Consider the following 20,963-nt stretch of genomic DNA (forward strand, 5'->3'; position numbering starts at 1 on the left):
GCTTCTGTGGCGTCAGTAGATTTGGCGGCAAATGAGAAATTGACAGTCCAGGTTTTGGCGGGAACTGCCACCATTCTAGCTACTTCTGCTGATTCTGTGGAAAAATCTGCTTCAGTGCCTATTTCTTCTCAGCAGATTCCCTCAGAGAGTGAGTCTCTGTTTCCTGCAGGTTCTGCTGGGGGGTTCCCCCTAGAATTTGTCTTCCAAATGTACAAGGCATTCTTATTGCACAAATCTAATCCTCCCCAGATGTCTTCTGGCAAAAGGCCCTCTGAAGGTCAGCTGGTGTCAACAAAGAGGTCCATTAAGTCCTGGGATCTGGATGAGGATATTGATCCTGATCCAGATTTGGAGATGCCCTCCTTGAAGGGACAAGACTTTTCTCCGGAGGACCATGAGGAGGAGGGCTTTGGTCAGGGTGACTTTGGAACTGAGCCTTTATTCCTTGGGAGGATTCCTTGGTCCTTAGAATTTTTCACAAGGAGGATCTGCAGGAATTAATTTTCTTGGTTTCCTCCACTCTCCGTTCTGAGGAGGCGGAATGTCCTGAGACTCAGCCACACAAGGTTGATCTCCTAATAAAGGGGGTCCGTAAACCACGTAGCCTATACATCAGGATATCAGGGATGTGATCCAGGCTCAGTGGGATATCCCTGATTCGGTTTTTAGGCCCGCTGAAACTATGGTTCACCTCTTTGTAGTAGTAGTAGTAGTAGTATCCGGTCCCGGAGGCCGATAAATCCCTTTTAAAGCCTCTCATAGTGGATGCGGTGGTCTCAGCGGTTACCAAGCGGAATACAGTGCCAATTGATGGTGGTACCACCCTTAAAGATTTCCAGGACTGCCATATGGAGACACTATTGAAAAGTAGCTTCGATGTGTGAGCTTTAGCAGTTCAGGTGGCTATCTGCGGATCCCTGGTAGCCAGAGCTTGTCAGAGAGAGTACTAGATAGGTCTTCGGATGACTTGGTAACCATAGATTTGGAAATGGCCAAGTTTGAAGGGTTCAGCCTATTTGGCAGATGCTTTGTGTGATTTGCTTCGAGCATCAGCCAAAGTCCATGGCTTTGAATGTAGCGACCAGATGGTCCCTTTGGCTTAGAGGTTGGTCTGCCGACACGGGCTAAATCTAAACACAATAAGTTTCTCTTCAGGGATTCCTTATTGTTTGGGGAAGAATTGGACAAGCTAGCCTGCAGTTTAGGGCAGACTAAGGTCCTGTGGCTTCCCGAGGATAGGCTTAAGACTGCTGGGCGCAGTTTGTTTTCAGGTAGAAGCCGGGGCTGTGACTTACATCGTTTTAGAGCAGGTAAGGCAGATCCGGTTCAGCGTTCCAGATTCTGAGGATTTGTTTTTTGAGGGGAGTTCGCAGAGAAGGTAGGGACTCGGCAACCTCTTTTCAGTCCCCCACTCGTCCATCTCAATGAAGGTGTCTGGGCCCAGCCTCTGGTCTCGGTAGGGGCACGTTTGGGGCAGTTTTACCAGAGGTGGGCCCAGATCACCTCAGACCAGTGGGTACTACAGGTTATTCGAGAAGGGTATTCCTTAGAGTTCTCGCATCCTCATTCAGACACATTTCTAGATTCTCCCTGCCGGTCTCACTGCAAGGCCCTCATCATCAGGGATACTCTACGAAGACTACTCGACCTCCGGGCTATTTCTCCAGTTCCCTCAGAGGAACTCGGACAAAGTCGCTGTTCTATCTACTTTGTTATTCCCTACTTTCAGGCTGGTTCCAGATCTCAAGGCCGTCAACCACGCATTCCAGATCTCTTCTTTTCACATGGACACTCTTTGCTCCGTCATTGTAGCGGTAAGAACTGGAAAATTTTTGACGACTCTTGACCTCACGGAGGCATACCTTCACATCCCTATTCGTCCTCTCCATCAGCGTTTTCTGCACTTCGTGATTCTCGGCAGACAATTCCCGTTTTGGGCTTTACCCTTCGGCCTAGTGACGGACCCTCATGCCTTTACCAAGGTGATGGTGGTAGTAGCAGCGGCTCTCGGGAGAGAAGGAATATTGGTTCATGTCTACCTATACGATTGGCTAATCAGAGTGAAATCCTACCAGGAGAGCCTTCAGGTACCTCTCAGCACACAATGCCAGTGAATCAGAGACAAATCTTACATGTGCGCACCAGAGAGTTCCAAGTTCCGTTCCTTCCTTGCCTACAGTGCTGTGGCTCAAATCAAGAGACAGACTGAGGGACCTGACTGGAATTTTCTTTTATGTACCATTAAATTTTTACGGGGACGGGTTGGGATGGGTTAAAGTTTTGCGGGGATGGGTGGGGATGGGTAAGATTCCAGTGGGGACGGGTAAGATTTCTGTCCCCGTGCAGTTCTCTAGTCCAGAGGGATGCCTCTAGAGTCCCTTCACTGGATCATAGTCACGACGGACGCCAGTCTAAGGGGCTGGAGAGCTCACTGTCAGGGACAGTATGCCCAGTGTCTTTGGTCACTCTTGGAATCCTGGCTGATCAACCTCTTGGAGACAAGTGCAAAAGGTTTGGCGCTGCACATGTTTCGCCCTCTTCTGGATGGCACATCAGTTCTCATCATGTCAGATGACGCCATGGTGGTGGCCTATGTTAATCATCAAGGAGGAACAAGGAGTCTCCAGTTGGAGCGAGAAGCGGCTCTTCTCATGAGCTGGTTGAGTCTTATCTACTGGCCCTCTCAGTGGCTCTTGTAGCAGGAGTAGACAACATCCAGACGGATTTCCTCAGTCACACCACTGGATCCCGGGAAGTAGACTCTGGGCGAAGGAACGTTTCGAGCAGTAGTAGATCGCTGAGGACTTCCTACCAAGAATCTGCTCGCCTCTGCGTGCAATGTGAAAGTTCCGAGATCCTTCAGTCGCTGGAAGGAGCCATCAGTGCAGGGAGTCAATGCACTTCTGCAGCCCTGGCTGACGGGCCTTTTGTATGCCTTTCCCCCGTGGCCTCTCGTAGGTCATCTGCTGCACAGGATAGAGGAGCATCAAGGCGAGTAATCCTGATAGTGCCGGATTGGCCCCGCAGACCTTGGTACACTGACCTTCTGCACCTGCTCGTCTGGCCTCCTCAAGCTTCTGGAGGATCCCGATTTGTTGGTCCAGGGGCCGGTGTCTCATCCGGATTCGGCTCAATTTTGTCTTATGGCTTGGCTCTTGAGCGGGCGCGGCTAAGAGAGGTTTTCTGCAAATGTAGTTTCCACTGTGCTGCAGTCCTGGCGTCACTCTACTTCTCTTAACTATATCAGGACGTGGAGAGTGTTTGAGTTATGGTGTGCCGAGGTTGGTGCCTCTCCCTTTAGAGCTTCGGTGGCCCACATCTTGGACTTCTTGCAGCGGGACTTGGAAAAATGTTTGTCCCTCTTGTCCCTTAAGGTTCAAGTGGTGGCACTTCCTTGTTTTCGGGGGCGAGTTCACGGAAAGTCTCTGGCTGGCCATCCGGTCCGCTTTTGGAATGAAATTGGTTATTGTAGAAGTGACTTTGTGGTATATGTGGTACCAAAGATTAAGCCAAATAAACCATAAACAAGTACTCCAAAGGGGTTTGTGTTTATATAGTCTATGTGAACATGCCTAGTAATACTGGTTTTAATGAGGTGGATTATTGTGCATTGAAGAGTTCTGTGTGATTACATTATACTTGCGGTTCAGGTGTAATTTCTAGTTGTAATATAAATGTAGTGTTCGTAGTGTTGCATGGTTCCATTCTTTGCATATTTAATACCTTTAATGCAGGGGTTCCCAACCCAATCCTCAGGGCACATCCAGCTCATCAGGTTTTCAGAATAGCCACAATGAATATGCATGAGATGAATTTACATGCATTGCCTCCTTGGTATGCAAATCTTTCATGCATATTCATTGTGACCTGGATTGTCCACTGTTGGAAACAGGATGCTGGGCTTGATGGACCTTTGGTCCGTCCCAGTATGGCAGTACTTATATACTTATGATATCCTGAAAGCCTGGCTGGCCTGGCAATCACTTAATGCTTTTTCCTTAAGGTCAGTTGTCTTTCTGATGATAAAAGTTTTAACATGCTGTTTAGAATTAGTGGTGGATTTTTTAATACATATATTGAATTTTTTAATGGCATACATTTCTACATATAGTTTTAATATTTATTCTTTAGAATTAGAATATGTTATCAATTTGGGGTTGAAATATGGCATGACATGCATGTGTACTTTTTTCACAATAGTTTTCATGCATGCCTTATAAAAAATTATACTTTTAATTTTGATGAAGGGCAGATTTTCACAGTTAGTGCCAAATGCCTGAACGCCCCTAGCACCCACCTGGGCTTAACCCTATGGCCACCTGGAGAGTCCTACCCAGCACTACCCCTGCCCGCTGTCACCTGTACGCATGCACCTTTACTGGTATAACCTCCACCCGCCTGCTGGGTCCCACTTGCGTCTGGGTGAATCTCCCACCTGCATGTTATTTCCTTGGTGGTTTTTAGGGACACTGGGGTCACAATCCTAAGGGGTCCCACAGTTCCCAGAAAAACACTCAGACCGAGAACACAGACTGCCAGGATTCTTTGTCCAGGACAACAGAGCTAACAAACTAATAGGTTTATTATCACAAAAAAAAAAATAGAACCTTGAATGGTAAAAATCGTAAACAGTAACAGGTAAAATAGCAAGGATTCAGTAATTAACGCTAACTAAATACTTTTTTACTACCTAAGTAGTACCAAGGAGATCAAGGAAAGAAACTGCTCACAGGATTTGAACAGGGTCTCAGTGCACACCGCCACTCTGAGACGGCCAGATCTTGGGCTTCAGGGCCAATCAGGGTACAAAGTATTAGCCCTAAGGGTGTTTGACCAATGGCATCGCGGGTTACTCTTCCCCTTGGAGGTTTTCCTCTTTTCTTTGAGGAAGGTAAGCTGAAAGGAAACAGACTTCTGCAACAGCTGTAGTGCAGAGGACAGACAAGAAACAAAACAGCGAAGATGACTAACAAAAACAAAAAATATAAAAATAAAAAATATATATTAAAAACGTCAATTTAAAATTAATCATAAAATATGTATTTAAAAGATGAATCCATCAAAATCAAAAAATTACATAAAAAAGACGACACTTTAGATGTAAAAATGAAGAATCAACTTTATTAGCCAAACTGTAGCAGGGAGAAAGGGACTCGACACAGCTGTGTTTCGGCCGTACTGGCCTGCGTCTGTTAATTATTAATTCTATCCAAATATAAAAAGAATATGTATGTCTTACCAATAAATTGAAGCTATAGCGCACAATTGTACTGGAAACGAAGTTGCTAAGCGGAGACGATCAGAGCACCTAATAAAGTTGATTCTTCATTTTTACATCCAAAGTGTCGTCTTTTTTATGTAATTTTTTGATTTTGATGGATTTATCTTGTAAATACATATTTTATGATTAATTTTAAATTTTGACGTTTTTAATATATATTTTTTATTTTTATATTTTTTGTTTTTTGCTTTTGTTAGTCATCTTCGCTGTTTTGTTTCTTGTTGATTTCCTTGTGAAGACTGGTTTCTTCTGTTTTTTGTACTACGTGCAGAGGACAGACACCACCTGCTGGTCAAACGGAAAATACCATGAAAGGGAAAAAGTGTCATAAGGTAACATTACAAATCATAAGCATGAAAGTCTCTTGTTTAGCCACAGTGCCAAGTGCATTTAAGTAATTTTGATTTTTAGTTTGATAGTGGCATTGGTATTGTGCGTTATTCTCTGTTTGCAGTTGTCAAAGCTTTTTATTGATTTATAGCTGCTAGTCTTTTAAACTTAATGTTTAACGAGGTGTCATGGTTCCTGAAGTTGAGCATGACAAATGTCAAAATAATTAAGATCGGTGTTTGTCAGGGCTTCCCAAATGGGGTTACAAAATCTGCCTTTGGGGTCATTACCTAGGCAGACTCCATAGGTGCATCATTATTCTGCACCCCCAGGGAGTTTCATAGTTTTATTTGGCTGCAAATATGGGGTCACAGCCATAGTATGATTAGGGGGCACTGGATTATGTACCTTTAAACGTACGGACCTTAGGTTCTCATGACCCAGTACGATTTGTGCGTGTGTTCTATTGTGAAAATAAGATGATGAAAATGTTTGAATTCTGTAAGGCACTATTTTTTTCACATTTTTTTAATAGCACACTAGTAAAAAAAGGCCCGTTTCTGACACTAATGAAACGGGCGCTAGCAAGGTTTTCCTCGGAGTGTGTATGTTTGAGAGAGTGCATGGGAGAATGACTGTGTGTGAGAGAGAGAGTGAATGTGCGACTGTGTGTGGGTGAGAGAGAGAGAGTGTCTGTGAGAGAATGAGAGTGTGTGCAAGTGCGTATGTGAGACAGTGTGAGAGAAAGAGAGTGTGTGTGAGACACAGACTCTCTGTGAGACTGAGTGTATGAGACCAAGAGAGTGTGTGAGTAACTGTGTAACACATAGAGAGTGAATGTGATACAGTGTGAGACAGAGTGTGTGAGAGTGAGAGAAAGACATTGTGAGTGAAAGAGAGAGTGTGTGTGTGACAGAGATACCTCTCCCCCCCCCCCCCCCCTCTCTGGTGTCAGGTCCCCCCCCCCCTCTCTCTCTCTGGTGTCTGAGCGTTACTGTGCAGGACGCTGAGCTCTGGATGTGCGTCAAGGAACTGACCAATCCTATTTAATAGAATGCACCTCCAACATTCTGAAGCCGAGAAACCTCGTGTGGTTGGTCACTTCTGCTTGTGACGAACCCGGAAGTACGTGATGTCAAGAGAGCAGGAATGCCTCAGCCATGTAGTCAGCTTCAGAATGTTGGAGGTGCGTTTTATTAAATAGGGATTTGTTCCTTGTTTTAAGAAGGTATACATTAGGGCTATATAAATGTAAATATTTTCCATGTGTGAATTTTTAAATAGTAAGGTGCAAGTGCTCTTATGTAGTCAATAATAGGAGGAATTTAATAAGAGAGACCACCGTTCTCAAAGATGTGTTGGAGGTAACACTTCCTTTTTTTAATTGTTTATTTATATTTTCATCTTAATAACACACCAATGTTTATACATTAAGATGTATAGATTTAGAATATAACTCCAAGTATTTATATTACAAACAAAATCTTATCATATTTGTCCACAACGAGGGGGAACCAAGAGTAGGAAATTTTAACTAATACAGCTTAAAAAATGACACATATCAAAATTGAACTAGAAGGACTTTGATATCCTGCAGCCTAGACAGTAGAACTAAGTGGGAGCAGCCATCACAGACAGGTCACGTATAGCCTCCTTAGCTAAAAGAAAATCTTTTAATTTAATAGGACAGAAAAAAAAGGTAATCTGTAGCATCTAATGAGATCATACATCTAGATGGATATCTAAGGATAAATGTTCCACCCAGGGAAAGGATTCTTGGCCTCAATGCCAATAGCTCCCTTCTCCTGGTTTGAGTCTCTTTAGCTAAATCTGGAAAAATGCGTATTTTCCCGCCCATAAAATTAACATTCATTTTCCTGAAATAAGAACGTAGAATTAAAGTCTTATCTGACTCCAAGGCAAACGTTGTAAGTAATGTTGCTCGATCTGAAATCTCAGAACGTTCTAGAAAATCAGTCAAATTATCTTGCGGAGGTTCTGAATTTGTAGGCATAAATTTTTTTATATATTGCATTTTTGACACCAAAGGGTGACTTTCAACAGGAATGTCCAGAACTTCCAAAAAATACTTTTTCAATAGTTCAGCTGGAGTAAGAAATGATGAAATCGGAAAATTAAGTATTCTGAGATTATGCCTTCTAATTTGATTTTCTATATATTCCAGTTTCTTTGCCTGGATTTTATTTTCTTTAATAACAGCCCCCACTGTAGTCTGCGTAGATTTTAAATTCAAATCAAAAGTCTGAATTTTTTCCTGATGGAATTCGACTTTGGTGGTAAGCTGGTTAGATTGTTCCTTTAATTGACTTATTTCAGTCTGTGAGGCATTAAAAATTCGCTGGAGGTTCACATTCACCCCCTGAATGGCCTCCCAAATCACATCCATGGTGACCTCTGCAGGCTTTTCCATACCATCTCCCAACCCTAGAAGATTTACTTCTCGGGTTAAGGCTAGGGACGAAAATCCCCTTTCTGCTGTATCAGTACCTGGGGTTGAAGCCAGAACCGGACCTCCCACCGCCGACGATAGTCTGCCCGCTTCGGACAGCTGTTCAATCAGCGCTTCCTCTGTTCCGCTACTCCTTCCAGGTTGTGGTGGGGTCAGGCCTGCCAACGGGCTCAAAGTAGCGCCCTCTATACTGTGCTCCGTATATGTCGTTTCGGAGGTTCCAGTAGCAGGATTTCTCGGTCCCGGTGGGTGAATTCCGAAAGTCTCAAGTGTGGGCTGTGTCATGGCGGGACCCAGCAGCGCTCGAGGAGGTATGAGCCGCCGCTTTTCCTTTCCTCTTCCCCATTTCTCCCGGGGAGCGCTCCGTGACATAGACCCACTACACTGGAAACTCGGGAGCTCACGCACACGCGTCTAGTTCAGCGGCCATCTTGGTTCCCTCAACGGAGGTAACACTTCCAGTTATGACATGGGTGTAAGAGCTGGTGCAGCATGGAATCCTTCAGTTGCCATTACATCTACCAACAGATAAGTCCCTGAAGAGTGGGTTATGTCTGTCCTCAAGAAGGTGGAGATAGAGGGTAAAGGTTGAACTCTGCTTATAGACAGAACAGTCCTTGCCTCAGTAGCCAATATTCCTCTAGCTTTAGCAGGTGGTGAACAGTCTCCCAGCGTTTTCGAGCTCAGTGGTTGCTTGCTCCCGTTCTGGGTCTCCCAGTCTGGTTGAGCTTGGGGGTACACCTGGTGGTGCCAGCCTCCTCCCCCCCCCCCCCCCCCTTCTCTCTCTCTCCTCCCTTCTTGCTGGCCTTCTCCTTCTTCACAAGCACTGTTTAAAAAAAACAAAAAAAGAAAGCAGCAGAGGGAAATTTTTATTTGATTTATTTTAGGATTTTTATATTTGTATTTTTCCCCAAGTATTGTTTGAATCTCTTTTTTTTGTAAGTTGCTTAGGACCTATTCAGGGATTCAGTGACTAAACATCCCAGTATTCCTTGTCATCAAGCAGATGAATCCATTACGAATGGGTTGTGTCCACCTACCAGCAGGGGGAGATAGAGAACACTGAAAACCATTGTGCCTCTTGGCCAGCTAGCTCCATCTGCCTCACAGTATTCCCTATCTCCCCAGCAGGGTTGGACGCAGCTTATTCAGCTCCTTCAGAAATCTGCCTGGGGTGGCTCCTGTGCTTTTGCCAGTTGTAGCAGGGGTGTTGTGGCTGGTGGTGCCCACTTTAAAGGCACATAGGTTTGCCCTTTCCCTGCCTTACCCGGCCCACGATGTGGATTCAGGCATATAGGTTTGCCCTGTCCCTGCCTTTCCCACACACTTCTCTGTGGATGCAGGCACATTGGTTTGTCCTTTCCCTGCCTTTCCCACTCTCCTGAACCTCCGGAGTGCCTCTGTAGCTGTTGCCTCTAACTTTCCTCACAGCGTTAAAAAAAAAAAAAGCGCAGCATGCTTTTTACGCTGCGACTCTGAGCCTTCCTTCTGTCTGTGCAGCGTGACCAGAGTTCTGGGACTCGGTCTGGTGAGGTAAGAGAGTCGTGTAGCTCCACCGGGGAGGGCCCGTGATCGGGACGTTTTTTGGCGCGGATCCACCATTTTGAATTTTCCGCCGTTTTCGGCGATGGCTGCGGAGGTTGTAAAGCGCTGTTCACGTTGTGGCAAGCGCAGATCTGCAGTGGGGCTCTGTAAATCGTGCTCTTCAGACATCAGGGCCGGCCCAAGCATGATGAGTGAGATTTCTTCCCACTCGGTGGAGCTGGCAGTGGGCGCCATCTTGGATGCGCCGCATGGCTCGACCCCCCGCAGGTGCGGAGGGGTCTGAGGCCGGAGGGGAGCCTCGGATGGAGGCTACCAGAGGAGCTCCTTACCCCGGATTGGAACCGGGAGGCCAGGGTGAGCCTTTCTTCCCTGAGTTTGTGTTGCTTTTACATAAAGCGTTCCTGTTAAAAAGAGCTCTGCCGCAGATGTCTGACTCTGCGTTGATACCTGGTTCCCCTCCGGTAGAGACTGGCCTGGGATTGCCATCAGGCGTTTTTTCCCCAGATAGCTGGCCGCAAGACAAGCGCAGAAGGGTAAATTCCCTTTCAAAAAGTGCCCCCCCCCCCCCCCGGTGGTCGGGCTGTGGGGATTCTGAGGGATCTGGCAGGCCTTCGTGGTCCGAAGAGCCAGAGGAAGGTGTAGGATTGCCTCTGGATCCAGATGATCCCACTGCGGTTAGGATTTTCCACCGCGAGGAGCTGCCAGCGCTTATTTCTGATGCCCTTCAGGCCCTCTCTATTGAAGATCCTGTGATGGTCGAAGCCTTCTCTGGTAATCCGAGGATGGCAAGTACTAAGAAGCCTGCTCGAGCCTTTCCTTTGCATGACTCCATCCAAGAGCTTATTTCAGCTCAATGGGCTGACCCTGAGGGGCTTTTGAAAGTTGCCAGGGCAATGGGGCACTTATACCCCCTTAGTGAGGAGCACTTGGCAAGCTTGGCCGTGCCTAAAGTGGATGCCCTAGTCACGGCTGTGAAGAAGAAGACTACCCTCCCAGTAGAGGGAGGGGTCACCCTGAAGGACATGCAGGACCGGCATCTGGAATCAGCAGTGAATCGATCCTTTGAGATTTCAGGCCTATCCTTACGGGCATCTGCATGCAGCTGCTACGCTGCCCGAGCCTGCCTCACTTGGTTACAACAGGCAGTGGAACAGCCCGGAGATGGAGCGGAGCCCCTTATGGAGGTGGCACTGCGGATGGAGTCGGCCTTGTCATTTTTGTCTGACGCCCTCTAGGATCTGGTCAGAGCTTCGGCTAAACAGCAGATGGCTGTGGCGGTGGCCGCTCGCCGCCTTCTATGGCTACGGCATTGGGCGGCTGACATGGCCTGTAAGCAAAGGTTGGTGAAGTTGCCCTTCCAGGGCCTTCTCCTATTTGGTGAGGAGTTGGAGAAAATTGTCAAGGGCCTGGGGGATGCTAAACCACAGCTCTTACCTGAGGATAGGCCGCTGCCTTCTTCCAAGGGTCAGGCGGTTCCCTCTTCTTCCAGACCTCGCTTCCGTGAATCTCGAAGGTACCGCCCGGGGCGTTCTGCTAGGGTTACTTCTCATGCCCACTTTCAGCAGAGGAACTCCTTTCGCTCGGACAAACGTTCCGCAGCAGCCGACTCAAAGCCTGGAGTTCATGGGCGACCCTCTCAATGATGGTGCGCCGGCCCACTCCTCGATTCCTGCAGTTGGAAGATGTCTTTCCCTCTTTCTCTAGGAATGGGTCAAGATTACCTCAGATCAGTGGGTTTTGGACCTGATCAGAGATGGCTACAGATTAGAATTCAATGCCCTGGTGAGAGACGTGTTTGTGTAGTCCCGATGCGGCTCTGTCGTCAAACGGGCGGCAGTAGAGGAGACCTTGCAAGGCTTGTTGCACCTTGGGGCGGTGGTCCCTGTGCCTCCCGCCGAGCTCGGCTACTGCCGTTACTCCATTTACTTTGTGGTGCCGCGAAAAGGAAGGTCTTTTCGGCCCATACTCGACTTAAAGGAAGTCAACAAGTCACTGAGAGTGCGGCATTCCAAGCATCCACTACTCTCTCCGTGAAAAAATACTTCCTGACATTTTTCTTGAGTCTGCCCCCCTTCAATCTCATTTCATGTCCTCTCGTTCTACCACCTTCCCATCTCCGGAAAAGATTCGTTTGCGGATTAATACCTTCCAAATATTTGAACGTGTGTATCATATCACCCCTGTTTCTCCTTTCCCCCAGAGTATACATGTTTAGTTCAGCAAGTCTCTCCTCATACGTCTTGTAACGCAAATCCCATACCATTCTCGTAGCTTTTCTTTGCACCGCTTCAATTCTTTTTACATCCTTAACATAGTCCAGCTGTTGGGGTCGATGACGGCCACCTTCGAAGTGGTGCCATGGGCGAGAGCGCACCTGAGACCTCTACAGTGTTCCCTGCTTCAACGATGGTCTCCAATTTCTCAGGATTACCAGCGCAGACTCATGTGGCTCCCTGCGGCCTGACTCAGTATGGAGTGGTGGCTCTCAGACAGCATGCTGCGGCGAGGAATGCCACTAGTGTTTCTCGATTGGTGCCTGGTGGTAACAGATGCCAGCCTGAAGGGCTGGGGAGCGCATTGCCAGGGAAGGCATGCCCAGGGTCTCTGGACATCTGAGGAGTCGGAGTGGTCCATCAATCGCTTGGAGTTAAAAGCGATATTCCATGCGCTTCTGGCCTTTTACACGACCATGTATGGACTGGCTGTCAGAGTTCTGTCAGACAACACAACAGCGGTGGCCAACATAAATCGACAAGGCAGCACTCAGTGTCAAGGACTGTTATGTCTTCCCGCCTGGGCCCTTGATAGGGCGAGTACTCTTGTGGATTCGGCTTCATCAAGGAGAGGTGGTTCTCATTGTCCCGGATTGGCCCAGGCGGCCATGGTATGCGGACCTCCGGCGGATGCTGGTGGAGGCTCCCCTTCTTTTGCCTCTGGTACCGAACCTGTTGTCACAGGGGCCGGTAACCACGGAGGACGCCTGCCGCTTTGGTCTTATGGCATGGCTATTGAGAGGGCGCAATTGAGAGACAAGGGCTATTCCAACAAGGTCATCTCCACTCTCCTTCAGGTCCGCAAGCGTTCCACTATCATTGCCTATGCTCGGATTTGGCGCCAGTTTGAGGCTTGGTGTGCTGCTAAAGCAATTACACCCATGCGGGCTTCTCTCTCGCCGATACTTGACTTTTTACAGGATGGTTTACAAAAAGGCTTGGCCTATAATTCCCTGCATGTTCAAGTGGCAGCCTTAGCATGTTTTCGAGGGAAGGTCTGTGGCCTCCCTCTGGCTGCTTGCCCGGATGTGACATGGTTTCTGAGAGGCGTGCTTCGGCTCCGTCCTCCCGTGCGGGCTCCGTGTCCGGCCTGGAACCTGGGGTTAGTTTTAAAGGCCATTCAAAGTTCGCCATTCGAGCCTGCTAGGCGAGCTTCGGAGAAGGATGTGACCTTAAAGACAATCTTTTTGGTGGCCGTGACATCGGCGAGATGGGTATCTGAGCTCCAGGCGCTGTCCTTTCGAGACCCATTTCTGCAATTACTACTACTACTTAACATTTCTAGAGCGCTACTAGGGTTACGCAGCGCTGTACAATTTAACAAAGAGAGACAGTCCCTGCTCAAAGAGCTTACAATCTAATAGACAACTGAACGGTGCCTTCCTTCATGCTTAAGGTGGTTTCAGCGTTGTGCCTTTCTTCATGCCTAAGGTGGTTTCAGCGTTTCACCTAAACCAGCCTATTTTCCTGCCCTCCTTTTCTAAAGAGGAGTTTCCAGAAGCCTATGGGCAGTTGCACCTTCTGGATGTGCGAAGGGCTCTACTACTACTACTATTTACTACTATTTAGCATTTCTATAGCGCTACAAGGCATACGCAGCGCAACACAAACATAGAAGAAAGACAGTCCCTGCTCAAAGAGCTTACAATATCTCTGTTGCAATATCTGCACATGTGAAATGCCTTCAGGACCTCTGACCATCTTTTTGTTCTTTTGTCAGGTCCGCGTAGAGGGTCTCCAGCGTCTAAGGCCACTATAGCCCGTTGGCTCAAGGAAGCTATCTTTTTGGCATATCTGCTATCTGGCCGGCCTCCGCCTGAAGCTTTTAAGGCACATTCCACAAGAGCGATTTCCTCTTCTTGCGCTGAAACTGGAGCACTCTCTCTTCAAGAGATATGTAGTGTAGCTACTTGGGCTTCTATGCTCTTGTTTGCCCGACAATACAGGCTGGATGTGGCTGCCAGGAGGGACGCGCATTTTGGAGCACAAGTGCTGGCGCGTGGTGTAGCTTGTTCCCACCCTATCTAGGGATTGCTTTGATACATCCCACTCGTAATGGATTCATCTGCTTGATGACAAGGAAGGGAAAATTAGGTTCTTACCTTGGTAATTTTCTTTCCTTTAGTCATAGCAGATGAATCCATGAGCCCTCCCTCTGTGGTTCATTATGTGATTCATAAGTACATAAGTACTTAAGTAATGCCACACTGGGAAAAGAGCAAGGGTCCATCGAGCCCAGCATCCTGTCCACGACAGCGGCCAATTCAGGCCAAGTGCACCTGTCAGGCGTCCCAAACGTACAAACATTCTGTACATGTTGTTCCCGGAATAGTTTTATGTTCAGTTTTTCCTGTAGATATGTTCCCTCATTGGGAGAAGTTGGAAAACAGTCTTCAGGATTTCTGTTCAGTTACAGGAGGATGAGTTCATTCCCTCCAGGAGGATGAGTCCATTCCTTCCTTTGACTTATAGCTCCAGTTTTGGGGCGTTCATTCGCTGTGTGGAAAGTTCATGTTATTATGCTTTGCGGTGTAACACTGCTTTGGAAGCTTCAAATATTGAAGAGGCAGATGGAGCTAGCTGGCCATGAGGCACTATGGTTTTTCAGTGCTCTCTATCTCCCCCTGCTGGTTGATGGACACAACCCACTCATAATGGATTCATCTGCTATGACTAAAGGAAAGAAAATTACCAAGGTAAGAACCTAATTTTCCCTTATGTTCTATTATATTCTTTATATTTTTTTCTATTTCTTGCTGTAATTCTTTTAGTTGGTTTTAATTTATTCTGTGCATCCAGATATGTGGTGGCCAGTTCCCTTCCCCCATGTCCTCCCTGGTATTCTTTTAAGCTGTGCTTGAGTAAAAAAATAAATAAGAAGAAATCTCAGCACAAAAAGGCAGTTTCCTCAAGCTCTTCAGGGGAAGAGCTTTTGAGGTAGTGAGTGCCAGCCACGGGGAAGAAAAACCTCAAAAAGACAAGCTTTGATTTTGGTTCTCTGCCCTTTACTTTCTCTTTAAATGAGCAAGACAGCTTCTGTTTTCTCTCTGTGACTGTTTGCTGTTATTTTTTCTGCCTCCTGTTTTGGTTCGCAGTTGGATTAGGCAGACGCGATGGCAGAGAAGCTCCGTCACTGTTCAGTCTGTCAGCGGCAGGGAGTCGGCTCGAGCGGTGCTTGTAAGTTTTTCACCGCGGTAGATGCTTCATCTGAGTAGGGAGCAGGGGCTGTAAAAATGTCGGCGCCGTTAGCGTGGGGGGGGGGGTGTCTGATTCGGCAGTTTTACGTGCGGTCGGGTCAGCCTCGCTGGCAGCGCCAGTTTCGGTGGGAAATGCTGCCATTTTGTCTTCCCCTCTAAATGCTGCATCCCTGCCTGCTTTACTGGCTCTTCCTCAGACTCCTGTTTCTTCAGCAGGTGAGGGTGGCGTCCCGCCTGACTTTGTGATACAAATGTGCTAAGCTTTTTTATTGCACAAAGCTGCTCCAGGAAAGGCTTCAGTGGTCTCAGGAGGTCTAAGCAGCGGCTGCTAAGCGGCCCGGGTAGTTTTGGGATTTAGAAGAGGATTTTTCTTCTGGTTTGGACCAGGAAATCCCATCCTTGGAGGAGACATAGGTGTTTCCGGAAGATCATTTTCCTGAGGACCTCGGTCAGCTGGAAGATGGTGCGGAGCCTCTCCCTGCGGGGGAGGATCCCTCAGGGCTAAGAATTTTTCATAAAGATGATCTGCAGGAGCTTATTTCTCAGGTTTCCACAACCTTGCAATTCGAGAAGTAGGAGACTCCAGTGTTGTCCAGAAAGGTATTTGTAGGCCAGATAATGCTTTTCCAATGCATCAGGATATTAGGGACATCATTCAGGCACAGTAGGAGGTGCCGGATTCTGCCTTTCATCTTGCCAGATCCATGCTCAGGCTTTATCCTGTTCTGGTTTTAGACAAGGATCTTTTATGCCCTCCAGTGGTGGATGCCGTAGTGTCTGCAGTCACTAAACGAAATATGGTTCCCGTGGATGGCGGGACGGCTTTGAGGGATGTCCAAGATCGCCGTATAGAATCCTTGTTAAAGAATAGTTTTGATGTTTCTGCTCTGGCAGTGCAGGCTGCTATCTGTGGTTCTTTAGTAGCAAGAGCCTGTTTGCGTTGGTCTGAAAAGGTCTTGGACCATTCTCCTGATTATTTTCAGCGATAGATGCCGAAGTGGCGAAGTTGGAAATGGGTTTGGCCTTTTATGGCAGATGCTCTTTACGACTTGCTTTGGGCCTCTTCTAAGTCTGTGGCTCTTTGCGTGGCGGCCCGTCGCTCTTTAGCTTCGTGGCTGGTCTGCGGCTGTAGGCTCTAAGCAGTGGTGTGTTGGAGCCAGCTCGCACCGGCTCTGCAGAGCTGGTTGTTAATTTTTGAAGAATTTTGTGAGCCGGTTGTTCAGCTGCAGCAGGGACTTCCCCCCCCCCCCCCCCCCCCCTACCAATTGCAGCGGAAGGCTGGAGGAACGCATCACGCATGCCCAAACACACCAGCTGTCACCTGATATTGGTGCATGCGTGGTGTGTGGCAGCCCCTGCCTCCTCGTGCTGCACTGGTAATGCAAGAGGTGCTCGTGTGGGCTGCCTGGTTCACCTCAGCAGCGCTCCTGCAGCTCAGCTGATTGTGTAGCTTCCTGTGTGATAAGAAATTTAAACACACGTTGCTGGGCCCGTTTGTTGGGGGAGAGGGAGAAGGACAACTACAGTCGCTGTCAAGTGGTTGGGGGAGCATTGTCCCCCGCGCCCCCCCCCCCCCAAAAAAAAAACACTTGCACCATCGTGTTCTGATTCTCTCTCCCCTGCCCTTCCCACGGCGCTGCCATGCGTTGAAACTTTTTTCCCCTTTGCGTTTCTCTCTTCCCTCTCGCATCTGCTCCCTCCCTCCCGTCCCCGCCTTTTGTTGTCATCCTACCGCGGTGGTTAGAACAGGATGCCAGCGTCAGGCTCCTTCTGCTGCCACGTCCCACCTACGGCCTACTCTTATTCGACTTACTTGCTGTTTCCGCGTAGGCAAGACGCGGCAGTCAAAGTGGACACTGTCGGGAGTCGGGACCAAGGAGGTGAAATTGAGCCTGCTGCACTGCCTATCTATTCCACGGTAAGCAAGCCAATTTGGTAAATCTCTGTTTTCACTGCCCCACACAGCTGTCGTCATCTCTAGACAGTCGTGCTGCTGCACCAAATGAAGCAAACCTTCTTTATTGCCCATCTTCTGTAACAACTCTAAAGCTGTTTCAATTGGATAGGTAGTGCCTTAAAACGTAGAGGTCAAAAGTTTTTGGGGTTTTTTTTTTTTTACTTATTGAACAGCTTTTTAATTTATTTGAAAGCTTCTCATATATAAATTTTATGAAATAACAATCGAATATCAGTAACACATCTTTAAAAATTATTATAGCTGGTAGAAACAGCAATTTTAAACTCTGTATTTTGTGCTCATTTTTCTACACTATAAAAATAAATAAATACACTGTATACAATACAGATGGCCAAATTTCAGTGGGGGTATCCTGTTTCCTGATGGGTTCATCATCTGCAGCTGTTGTAATCTACCATGGGAAGCCTGATGTTACAGAGTTGATGGAATATATTGAAATTAAATGGAAGTAGAATTAAACTCTCCTTTCATTTGGGTCACACATGTGGCAAAACATACAATAACTAGTGAAAGAGACCTGTTTCAGAGCAAATGAAACGGGCGCTAGCAAGGTTTTCGTTGCCAACACCCCCCCCCTTCCCTCCCTGGCCAACCCCTTCGTTGTTCTGCCATTGCTTCACCCCCAACGTCATGACGTTTGACGCGAGGGTGGGGCCCGGAGCGATTCCCCCCCGCCTCCCTGCCTCCCTTCCTGCCAACCCCTTTGTTGTTCTGCCATTGCTCCGCCCTCGAGGGCGGGGCCCGGAGCGATTTTGGTGGCTTCACCACCACGAACCTTCGAACCTTTTTGAAGGAAGTCAGGGCTTGGCTTTAGTGACGTCAGTGTCCTCAGAACGTTGAGGGTGAGTTTTATTATAGTAGATTATGCAGCATCAGATGAATTCCAGGATTGGCTGAGCTATAAACTTCAGGCTAAGCAATTGGTAGAATGTGCTTAAATACAAAACCAGTACTTATCTTAGATAATTAGTACCACCAGGCTTGTCCTGTGCCTGTGTCTGCTGAACGAGTCCATGTGCAACAATCGCACTGTCTGCTGCTGCTGCGGCAGTTTAAATCATCTCACCCCAAGCCTTGGCCTGGCTTAGGGTGAGATGATTTAAACTGACCCGATTCAGCTCTGTACATATATACCATATCAGTGAGCTCTTTTCCTTCTTTTCCTTCTAACAGTCAGTCAGTTCAGGCAGCTTTTGGTTTATGTACACTACCTGGGGACACTCCAGTTCCTTGTCATCAAGCAGATGAAGCCAATGGCTTCAACGTATGGGTTGTGTCCATCAACCAGCAGGGGGAGATAGAAAGCACTCAACTTTTCACAGTGCCTCATGGCCAGCCAGCTCCACTGCCTCTTCAGTATTCTCTATCTCCCCAAGCAGGGTGGCTGCAGCTTCTTTGAGCTCCATCAAAAATCTGCCTGGGGGTGGCTCCTGGCTTGCCAGTTGAAAGCTGGGGTGTTAGAGGCTATAGCAGCTTCACTTTGAAGGCACATAGGTTAGCCCTTTCCCTGCCTTACCCATGTCCCCGTGGATGTGGACATATTAGCTTGCTTTTCCCTGTCCTTACCCACACAGTGGATGCAGGCACATTGGTTCGCCTTTCCCTGCCTTTCCCACTCATCTGAGCCTCCGGAGTTCTTATTCCATCTGCTTTCCTCACAGTGTTTAAAAAAAAAAAAAAAAAATGGAACAGAGGTTTTCCTTTGATTCTTCTATGGGACCGGAGCAGTGATACTCGGTCCGGTGAGGTAAGAGTGTTTTCTAACTCCTCCGGGGTGGGCCCGCGATCAGCGCGTTTTGGAGCGAAACCGCCATTTTGAATTTTCCCGCCGTTTTCGGCGATGGCTGCAGAGAATGTAAAGCGCTGTTCCCGGTGTGGCAAGCGCAAATCAGCAGCGGGGCTCTGTAAATCGTGCTTTACAGGTGTAAGAGCCAGCCCGAGCATGGCAAGCGATGATTCTTCCCGCTCAGAGCTGGCAGCGGACGCCATTTTGAATTCTCCGCATGGCGCGGCCTCCGTAGAGACGGAGGGGGGGGGACCTCAAATTGAGGCTATTCAGGGAGCGGCTAGCCCCGGACCGGATCTGGGTGCCCAGGGCAAGTTTTTCTTCCCTGATTTTGTGTTGTTATTGCATAAAGCATACATGCTGAAAAGAGCTCTCCCTCAAGGGTCGTCTGAGGCCCCTTTTATTGTTCCCCCGGTGGATTCTGGCCTGGGACTGCCTGCTGAGGCTATTTTCCCTGATAATTGGCATAAAGAAAAGCGTAGAAGTGCTAATTCCCCTTCAGATTGTGGTGCACCTCCTCCCCCCCCCCCCCCCTGTGGTCGGGCTGTGAGGATTCAGAGAGTTCTGGCAGGCCTTCGTGGTGTGAGGAGCCAGAGTCAGGTGCAGAATTACCACAGGATCTGGATGATCCCTCCGCGGTGAGGATTTTCCTCCGTGATGAGCTGCCAGCGCTTATTTCAGATGCCCTACAGGTCCTTTCTATTGAAGAGCATGACAGTGGCACGGCCTCCTCTGTGAATCCTAGGATGGCTAGTACCAAAAAGCCTGCTCGAGCCTTTCCTTTGCATGACTCCATCCAAGAGCTTATTTCCGCTCAGTGGCCTGATCCCAAGGACCTTTGAAAGTTTCCAGGGCTTTGGGGCAATTATACCCTCTGCGTGAGGAGCATTTGGCTCGCTTTGCAATGCCTAAAATAGATGCCCTTGTCACTGCGGTGACAAAGAGAACTACCCTCCCTGTGGAAGGAGGAGTTGCCCTGAAGGATATACAAGACCATAGGCTGGAAGCAGCACTTAAACGGTCCTTTGAAATTGCAGGTCTTACTGTTCGGGCGTCTGCATGCAGTTGTTATGCTGCTAGAGCCTGCCTGGCGTGGTTGCAACAGGCAGTGAAACAGCCCGGAGATGGAGCGGAGCCCTTCTCGGATGTGGCTCCGCGGCTGGAGTCGGCCTTGTCCTTTTTGCCTGATGCCCTTTATGATGTCAGAGCTTCGGCTAAACAAATGGCAGTAGCAGTGGCGGCTCGCCATCTTATTTGGCTACGACTTTGGGCAGCGGACATGGCCTCTAAGCAAAGGTTGGTGAAGTTGCCCTTTCAAGGCCTTCTCCTATTTGGTGAGGAGTTGGAGAAAATTGTTAAAGGCCTGGGAGATCCTAAACCCCAGCGCTTGCCCGAAGATAGGCCGAGGCCTTCCTCCAAGGGCCAGGCGGTCCACTCCTCTTATAGCGCTCGCTTCCGTGAAGCTAGAAGGTACCGCCCAGGGCGTTCTGCTGGATTCACTTCTCGTGCCCGTTTTTCAGCAGAGGAACTCCTTTTGCTCGGACAAGCGTTCCTCAGCCTCCGGCTCTAGGCCTGGAGTTCAGGGGCGACCCTCTCAATGATGGTGTGGCGGCCCCCTCCTCGCTTCCTGTCATCGGAGGACCTCTTTGCCGAGGAGCGGGCCAATATTTCCTGAGATCAGTGGGTTCTGGACCTGATCAGAGATGGCTACAGAATAGAATTCAACGCCCCTGTAAGAGACGTGTTTGTGGAGTCCCGATGCGGTTCTGCCGCCAAACGGGCGGCGGTAGAGGAGACTTTGCAAGGTCTGATTCAGTTAGGGGCCGTGTCTCCGGTACCTCCCGCCAAACACGGCTACGGCCGATACTCCATCTACTTTGTGGTGCCGCGAAAAGGTGGGTCTTTTCGCCCTATTCTGGACTTAAAAGAATCTGAGAGTGCGGCATTTCCACATGGAAACCCTGCGCTCCGTCATTGTGGCGGTACAGCCAGGAGAGTTTCTCACGTCTCTAGACCTGAAAGAAGCTTACTTGCACATACCAATTTGGCCCCCGCACCAGAAGTTTCTGAGGTTTGCGGTGTTGGGAAAACATTTCCAGTTCC

The 20,963-nt window shown here is 48.3% G+C and overlaps 1 protein-coding gene across 3 annotated transcripts in view; it reads left to right on the forward strand.

Annotated features, from left to right (window-relative positions):
* Window positions 1–20,963, forward strand: part of RPRD2 (regulation of nuclear pre-mRNA domain containing 2) — a 145,992-nt gene that overhangs the window by 8,339 nt on the left and 116,690 nt on the right. The window lies entirely within an intron of this gene.

This window comes from Microcaecilia unicolor, chromosome 14 (assembly GCF_901765095.1).
Source record: "Microcaecilia unicolor chromosome 14, aMicUni1.1, whole genome shotgun sequence".
NCBI lineage: Eukaryota > Metazoa > Chordata > Amphibia > Gymnophiona > Siphonopidae > Microcaecilia > Microcaecilia unicolor.